Here is a 9,367-nt window from a genome sequence, read left to right as displayed (position 1 = left end):
AAATAGCCATATGCTGAATGTCAATAAACCTGGAACACACCTTAAGGCAGATATGTTTTCCTCAAATGGAGGAGGGGTACTTTTTCTTGGTCTGTGATAAAGCACAGGCCTGCTAAACCCCAACCGGGGATATGACAGTAGCTGTCTATATGGTATTTTCTGCTTACAAGTTTTCAAACAGTGGTTTTTATTCCAGCAGTTGGATTTTTCTAGAAGATCAGTTCCATGTCTGTTGTTATTTTAAGCCTGGATAAGTGGGCAAAGCTTAAATGAAGAAATTGGGCGTACGTGGTCCTTTGTGCGCTAGCACAGCTATGTGCGTGGCCGTGCTGTAAATGGGTTTGGGTTGGTTGGACATTTCCTGCGTGGTAGCAGGACCTGGTAAGGTGCAGTCAAGCAACACTGCCCTGCTGCTGGGGTGTCCTGGCAGCCAGATGGGTCAGGAACAAATGTGCCAGTCCCTGTCCAACGTACGCCAAGGGCGGCCGTAAATCAGAGCTGGAGCTTATCCAAGGCTTCACTATTTCTACGTCATTGACTCAGCAGGGAAGACCAGTTGTGGCTGAGATGTGTTTGGCTGGGATGTTTCTCATCACACTGTGTGCAACCCTAATCATGGACACTCTCCTTTATCTGAAACATCCCCTGGCTTTTGTTAGTGCCAAGGAAAAGTCCCTGACGGTTTCAGTGCCCTCTTTAATTCCTCATCTCCCGTTGTGTTAGACTGAAGTAGGTGGCATCATGAGGAAACGGCAGATTTCAGTGTCTTGTTTCTCCAAGGCATGTTCCCACCGCCTGCCTGCTGCATCCTGTGGCCTGAGCAGGGGAGACAGCTGTGTTTGGCGGGGTGGTAGTTAACCCTTTCTGCAGGGAAAAGCTGAGCTGCTTTTCTTGGTTTCAGACCTCCTCCTGCATCTTCGCAAGCTGGCTGAGGCTGACTGGGGCTGCTCTGAACTGCAGAGCACACCCGTTCCCAGCCCTTCTCTGTGCCTGCCCTTGCTCCTGCCCCGTAGCCATCCCTCGGGGAGAGGGTCTCCCCCCCGCAAATCTCTGACCCACTGGGGACTGGCAGTTTGTCCTATACTGGCTCTGCCATCACGCCACCATCATGCCATGGTACTTCAGCCAGTTTCTCTGATGGCAGCTGGCTTAATTGTCCCTGCCCATCCCTGCTGCGTCTCCCCACCCTGTGATTTCCCCTTTGTTATGCCTGGGGCAGAGATTGCTTAAATTGGCTGTGGTGGCAAACGATTAATCAGAGCCTCTGGAAAAGCTCTCTTGCAAATTCCCTGCACCCCCTCCCACCCCCATGTCTTGCTTTCCTATCAAACAGAGCCCTGACCACGTACAGGTGCAGCAGCAGCGTCTGCCGGACTCTGCTCCCATTACACACAACGGCCCTTGACTCCAGCCCCACTGCATGACCTCCTCCATCCCTTTCTCTTCAACCCAGCCCCCTGAAACTTTGGCTTTGTTTTTCCATTGACCTAAGCCCTTCCCAGCAACCCTGCATGCCAAAGCGCTAAAAGCAAATGAGACCAGTCGCAGGATGGTCTGAACTCACCCTTCTCCTTTTGCATAATTAGGCTGCCTACCCTACTGCATGTACTGCAGCCACGAGCCTTTTGCTGCCAGGCTGGAGCGAGTTCGGCTCCCCCAGCTCCTCTGCCGAGCAGAGAAATTCTGCTGGTGCGTCTTGTGCCAGCCCAGCGCCTCACCCACCCTCGCCCTGCGACGGCATGCTGGAAAGCACCGCCACAGCCAACATGAGGCAGACCTCTGCTCCCGATTGCTTGGTATGTTTTTCTATTACCACTGTTACCTCTCTTTCCCTTACTGAACCAAGGCTTTATTACAGTGCTCCTGAAATAAATCTGTTTCATAGGATCATAGAATAGTTTGGGTTGGGACCATTAAAGGTCATCTAGTCCAACCCCCTCTGCAATGAGCAGGGACATCTTCAACTTGATCAGGTTGCTCAGAGCCCCGTCCAGCCTGACCTTGAATCCTTCCAGGGATGGGGCATCTACCACCTCTCTGGGCAACCTGTTCCAGTGTTTCACCACCCTCATTGTAAAAAATTTCTTCCTTATATCTAGTCTAAATCTACCCTGTTTTGGCTTAAAACCATTACCCTTGTCCTATTGCAACAGGCCCTGCTGAAAAGTTTGTCCCCATCTTTCTTATAAGCCCCCTTTAAGTACTGAAAGGCTGCAATAAGGTCTCCCTGGAGCCTTCTCTTCTCCAGACTGAACAACCCCAACTCTCTCAGCCTTTCTTCATAGGAGAGGTGTTCCATCCCTCTGATCATTTTTGTGGCCCTCCTCTGGACCCACTCCAACAGGTCCATCTCTTTCCTGTGCTGAGGGCCCCATAGCTGGATGCAGTACTCCAGGTGGGGTCTCACCAGAGCGGAGTAGAGGGGCAGAATCACCTCCCTCAACCTGCTGGCCACACTTCTTTTGATGCAGCCCAGGATACAGTTGGCTTTCTGGGCTGCGAGCACATGTTGCCGGCTCATGTCCAGCTGTTCATCCACCAGTACCCCCAAGTCCTTCTCACCAGGGCCGCTCTCAATCCCTTCATCCCCCAGCCTGTATTGATACCAGGGGTTGCCCCGACCCAGGTGCAGGACCTTGCACTTGGCCTTGTTGAACCTCATGAGGTTCACATGGGCCCACTTCTTGACCTTGTCCAGGTCCCTCTGGATGGTATCCCGTCCCTCAGGCTTGTCAATACACTGCTCAGCTTGGTGTCGTCTGCAAACTTGCTGAGGGTGCACTCGATCCCACTGTCTATGTCATTGATGAAGATAATAAACAGTACTGGTCCCAGTACGGACCCCTGAGGGACACCACTGGTCACTGATCTCCATCTGGACATTGAGCTGTTGACCACTACCCTCTGGATGCAACCATCCAAACAGTTCCTCCTCCACTGAACAGTCCACCCATCAAATCCATATCTCTCCAATTTAGAGAGAAGGATGTTGTGGGGGACTGTGTCAAAGGCCTTACAGAAGTCCAGATAGACGACATCTGTAGCTCTTCCCTTGTCCACTGATGTAGTCAATCCATCATAGAAGGCCACTAGGTTGGTTACGCAAGACTTGCCCTTGGTGAAGCCATGCTGGCTGTCTCGAATCACCTCCCTGTCCTCCATGTGCCTTAGCATAGTTTCTAGGAGGATCTGTTCCATGATCTTCCCAGACACAGAGGTGAGGCTGACAGGTCAGTAGTTCCCAGGGTCCTCCTTTCTACCCTTTTTAAAAATGGGTGTGATTTCTCTTCTTCATAAAGTAGCATGCTCTGCCTTGCTGGTGCTTCCCATTGTCACTGCAGTGACCGTGGCACAGTAAGATGAGGAGGTGCCCAGCAGCCAGCCTGGGAGAAGAGTCCCTGCTCTGTATATCTGAGTAATGATCACACACAGCTCAACTTCTAGCTCATAGACTGTGTTTATTGATTTGCAGCAAAAGGAGTAGCTGGGGACCTGGGTTAAGAGTGATCATGCTGCTTCTTGTCTTCATTACCCGATGCTCGCTGAGCTGCTCTTGCCATGGCGGGAAGGGAGAGGGGCAGGCATTCAAGTTCTGGATTTTGAGTTGTTTGGTGTGCGATCATCACGGACAAATTTCTGCTGTGCTCTCAGAGAGCATGGCCTCTGAAGCCAGAGGGACTGTTGGATCTGAGATCCTACACCATACTGGCCACTGCTCTCCCCTCAGGTGGGCCCGTGGGCAGAGACCATCTCCACCTCAGCAAACTTCCTCGTAGGGACTTTGCACCACTGACTGCAGCGAGAGTACTACCATTGTAGCAGCTTTTCCCCTGCCAGAGGCAGTGCATATATCCATCTCCCTGTGCAGCCCTGTATTGTCAGGCTTGTATTTCTCAGGTTAGGAATGTAAAGGTGAATGGCCTCCTTTTCAGCTTCCACAGAAGCCAAAAATTTGCCAACTTCACCAAAACAGATGAAGATGGGGTGCAAATAACACTTCTGCAATTTCCCACCTACTTGGCCTTGCACCCTTGATGCTAGTTGTGGAGTACGACTGCTTCTTCAGCGTGCACCACAGCTGGGGAGCTCGGGTGGGTTTCTCTGCACAGAAGCACCCAACGCTTTGTCTGACACACAGAGCAATGGGCAGGTGGGTCCGTGGGAGGAGGAGACAGGGAGAGGTTCTTGCAGAGCCCTGACTCAGCCGTCAAGTCCTAGCAAGGGCCCCAGTCAGCACCCTGCTTCATCCCTGCCAAGAGGCATATGGACAGGAGTGCCGCTCCCTGCATCTTGTCACCACCCAGCTACCACCTGCCTGTGCCGCTGGGTCACCTGTCTATGCCAGAATTTCTACTTCAGCCTCCCCCCACCCATCGATGCTGTGAAAATCACATTGGCACTTTCTGCAAGCTTGCAGATGTATCAGGGCCGGATCCAAAGCTCCTCACTGTCACTCAGCAAATCCCTGTTGATTCCAGCAGGCTTGGGCCAGGCCCGTAGGAAGGGCGTAACCCCTTAAAAACACTGCAATACCATTCAGCCACTTTCTGCACAGCCCTTTTGCAACATCAGGTCCCATTTCACACAGCAGCTTTTACCTCCTCGCAGTAGACCTGCAAACTGGGTAAGTAATTCCCTGTTCGGTAATGCTGCCCCAGTGCCGTGCAGACCAAAGCGCCCACACTGACATGTGGTCGTGCTCTCACAACCGTTTTAGCTGTTTCCAGTGATTTGCTGGTGGCTGCAGAAGAGTTTATTACTTGGAGAAGGAGGGGGAGAGCTCCCTAAAATGGTTTGGCTCTTAACAAATCTGAGGGCCTTTTTTCTCTGCTGGCTTGGATTTTGGGTAGCCATTTACTTGTGTGCAAGCCCACAAATCAGAGGAGCTTGGGGCAGCAAGATCAGTAAAGCAGGAAGGTTTTACACCCTGCCGGCTCCTGACCCGCCAGGACTCCCGATCCGTGGGTATTAGGCTATTTTACTTCCTTCAGACCCAGGGGCAGAGCTGGTTATGCTTTTAACTCTCCAGAGCGGTGTGGTGCAGGCTTTCTGTATTATCAAAACTGTAGTGGAATCCTGCCTAATCTAATTTCTTCTGGTATCTTACACCACTACCCACTTGTTATCTTTTACATGATTTACTTCTCAGGCCAGGGACCCATCTCAGTGATGTCTTGGGGACAGCTGGGAAGTTTAGGCAATTGTTAAATAACAATGACAACAATGACGACAACACCATATAAAGCATGATGATGACCTCAAGAAAGAATCAGACTGTGCCCTTTGATGCCGCTTACGATATATGAAAAGCCTGGAAAGAAAAGCAACTGGTGAACCCTGTGGCCCAGGTAAAATTCCCTGTATGTCCCTGGGGCTGAAGCTCACAACAGTGAAACCCAAACCAACTCTTGCAGCTTTTAGCCGGACCTGGGTGACACGGGAGGGAGAATTTCATCCTGTTATTAGGGCTGATGGCTTGGATTTAATCAAAACATCTCCCAGGTAGGCACACAGTATGTGTTCAGTTGAGGATAATAAAAACCAGTTTAAAAGCATCTGACAGAGCTTTAATAGACTGAAAAAAATGCCACACTCATGCTTACTCAGTTTCCGGTTTCTTATCTAGTCAAAATTTAACTAATTCACCAGTCCCTGCAAAGTTTCCCAGTGCAGATAAGGCTTGAGCAGCGAGCAGGAGCGCTCATGTCTCGCACACTGCAGCCGCCCAGATGGGGCTGAACCTGGCTCTGACCCCACAGTTCCTCAGCCAAACGGAAGAGGAAGAATAATAGTTTGCATTAACACAGAATAAATGCAGCAAAAATTAGAATTCCCAGCAAATGCTTTAAACTCTGGGTTGAAGATTCAGTTTTATTTTGGCATCCCTGATAATTATTTATGTTTAAAGGGATATTTTCACCAGAAGAGGCTGATTGATAGAAGACAAAATCATCAGATGATGAGAGAGAATTAGTTGAGATCAGAGAAGAATTAAGGCACTTTGGGGAAAGATCATTTTAGCAGTCACACAATGGTAGATGGAAAATAAAATGCACTTCAAGGAAAAATTTGAACTCATCATCCAACTCCCTGGTTTCCAGTGGCCTGAACTGCTTCAGCAGCGAGAGCTGGCCAGGCTGGCTCTTCAGTCAGCTCTGCCCTGAGGTGACAGAGAAAAACCCCAAAATATTTAGATGTATAAAGAAGGAAATGAATAATGAAATGGATAATTATGTCACCCAATTGTGCTGGCAGGTGGGGGGCAGGTTCAGCTATTCACAGGGTGTCAGAGACACGAGGGGTTTGCTCTCGAAGCCAGGTGTGCCTTCTGGCACAGAGCTGGAAGGTGTGCTCACACCCAGCAGAGGTGAGGGGTGACAGCCAGAGACACCTTCCTATTTCTTGGTCACTGTAAGGAAAAAAAGGAACATCGATAAGAGTAACTTTTTCACTTGTCACAGATATATGAAACCAATAACCTGGAACCGCGCTGATTGTGTGATATTTCACAGGAATTAGGGATGAAAGGGGAATACTGCATAACTCAGGTTTCCCTCCTCACAGCCAAGGGGGATAACCTTGATCCCAAGATTATTTTTGTGTTTATCCACTGCTTATTGCAAAACATAAAGTCATGCTGGGGCTTTCTCCTGAGGGAGAGCCTGACCTGCCAAACGGCCGCCCACACTTTCTCCCTCCGGCATTTCCCCTCTTCTTCCCCACACGGAGGTGGGGTTGATGTGGGGGGAGGCCCCTTCTCCACCCCCCTGGCCCCTCCAGCGATACCGAAAAGAGGAGCTTGCAGGTCATCGTGGAAGGCACCCGGTGAATTTAAGTGCCTGGAGGGCTGGGTGGCAGCTGCGTGGGGGTTTTCTTTATTGCAGCTCTGAACGTAGGTGTCTGACATTTATTTAAATCCTATCAAGTACCTACATAGTCTCTTGGAACTTGTCCCAAAACCTATCTAACCCCTTTATCACCGTGTAGGAAAACCTGGATTAACAATCAAAGGTTTTGGCAGTGAAAGACATCGTACCAGCTACTCACGAACCCAAGGGAGCTCTTCAGACCCACCACTGCCTGGGGAGACTGACCCAAAGGACGATACAGCTGCATGTCCCCGGGCCCAAATAGTCTTGTGACGTTGCCTGGTTTGCATATGATTCACCAGCTTAATTCACTCCTCGGCAAGCTAACTCTCACTCTTGGGGTTTTTTTCGGTATTTTGTTCCGGTATTACACAGTCTCCCTCACCAAAGAGCTGGGAGGCATTATCCAACTGACCACTGAAAAATTAATCACTGAAGAATAACCGCCTATTAAAAATGATTAGAAAACAGCAGCAAATGCATTTTTTCCTAATGGATCTGTTAGGAAGAAATGTTACTTTTTTTCCACACACACAAATGAAGCAAAAAAAGTAAATATCAGAAATGAGAGGTCACACAGCCCAATCTGCAAATCTGAAGCAGAATCAAATTCACCTGGGTCATACCTGAGGTGTATTTGTCTGACATGGTGTCCTGGTTTCGGCTGGGACAGAGTTAACTCTCTTCTTAGTAGCTGGTACAGTGCTGTGTTTTGGATTTAGTGTGAGAATGATGCTGATAACACTCTGATGTTTTAGTTGTTGCTAAGTAGCTCTTATCTTAAGCCAAGGATTTTTCATTTTCCCATGCTCTGCCAGCAAGCAGGTGTGCAAGAAGCTGGGAGGGAGCAGACCCAGGACAGCTGACCTGAACTAGCCAAAGGGGTATTCCATACCATGGAACGTCACGCCCAGTATATAAACAGGGGGGAATTGGCCGGGAGGCACGGATCGCGGCTCTGGCATCGGTCAGCGGGTGGTGAGCAATTGCATTGTGCATCACTGGTTTCCTCCCCCCCCCTTCCTTTTTTTGTTATATTCCTTTTCCTTACTATTATTATTATTATTATATTTCATTATTACAATTGTTAGCATTATATTTTACTTTAGTTATTAAACTGTTCTTATCTCAACCCACAAGTTTTACTTTTTTTTCCTTTCCTCCTCCTCACCCCACTGGGAGTGAGGAGGGGGAAGCGGCTGCGTGGTGCTTAGTTGCTGACTGGGGTTAAACCATGACAGCCTTTTTGGCGCCCAACGTGGGGCTCGAAGGGTTGAGATAGTGACGGATCTGATCAGAGTGTGTTAAAACAAACTTGTTATAAGTATTCGTTGTATTGGCTTGATAGTTACTGGTTACAATGTGGGTTCTTTTGCTCTCAAAGTTGGTGTTGTGGTTCTTGAAGTTGCGTTATGGAATGCCCTACTTGCAGTATATGCTCCCTGTTGTGCTGTTTATCGTGTGTGGGAACCGGGCTAGAGTTATCAGTTGTTGTTGTTTGTAACACTGGTTTATGACACGATAGAAGTGCAGGCCGTGAAACTAATCGGGTGTTTGTACTCGGCATTGTTGTCACCTCTGTACTTCGGGAGCAGCCTATGGGAGACTATTAATAATTGTACCTTTTACCTTTTCTCCTCTGGGAGCCAATCTATGGAGGAGACATCTCCGTACTTCAGGTGCTATCTCCTAGAGAATATTAATAATTGCACTTTCTACCTTTTCTCCTCGGGGAGCCAACCTATTGGGGAGACATCTTCCCACATCTTCCCTTTCTCTGCCAGGTTAATTACAATAGCATTGAAGGAGTTTGTAAATTTTGAATATCCTTGGGATGTTGAACTTAGCATGGTCCTATGGCTAGGAATCAGCCTGTTCCTGAATGTGATTCAGATCTTGTCTAGGGTTAAACAACTATTTAAAAATACCACCCAGAGATCAGCTCCCACGACTGCAGCTACTCCAACCCTGGTGACAGGCACTACAGGTACTCAAACTCTGGCAACAGGTACTCCGGCTACTCAAACTCTGGCGGCAGGCACTGCGGCCACTCAAACCCCAGCGACAGGCACTGTGGCTACTCAAACTCTGGCGACAGCTACTGCAGCTACTCTAATCCCTATGGCAAGCACTGTGGCTACTCAAACCCCAGCAACAGGCACTGTGGGTACTCAGACCTTGGCGATGGATGATGCAGCTGAACTAGAGAATCAACTGATGCCAATATCAATCGCCCCTATACAGAAGAAGAAATATACAAAACAATCAGTTTGCTTAGCGAAGGATGAAGGTGAACCAGGGTCATCACAAGAACAGGAGGAAGAGGCAGAACCGGACATAATCACCTGATCCCTATCCCCGAGTGAGCTGCGAGATATGCGAAAAGACTTCAGCCGTCATCCAGGCGAGCACATTATCGCCTGGCTGCTCCAATGCTGGGATAATGGGGCAAGTAACTTGGAATTAGAGGGTAAGGAGGCCAAGCAATTGGGATCCCT

The sequence above is a fragment of the Gymnogyps californianus genome, chromosome 1 (assembly GCF_018139145.2).
Source record: "Gymnogyps californianus isolate 813 chromosome 1, ASM1813914v2, whole genome shotgun sequence".
Taxonomy (NCBI): domain Eukaryota; kingdom Metazoa; phylum Chordata; class Aves; order Accipitriformes; family Cathartidae; genus Gymnogyps; species Gymnogyps californianus.
The sequence above is the reverse complement of the archived record's forward strand: the minus strand, read 5'-3'. Positions refer to the sequence as shown.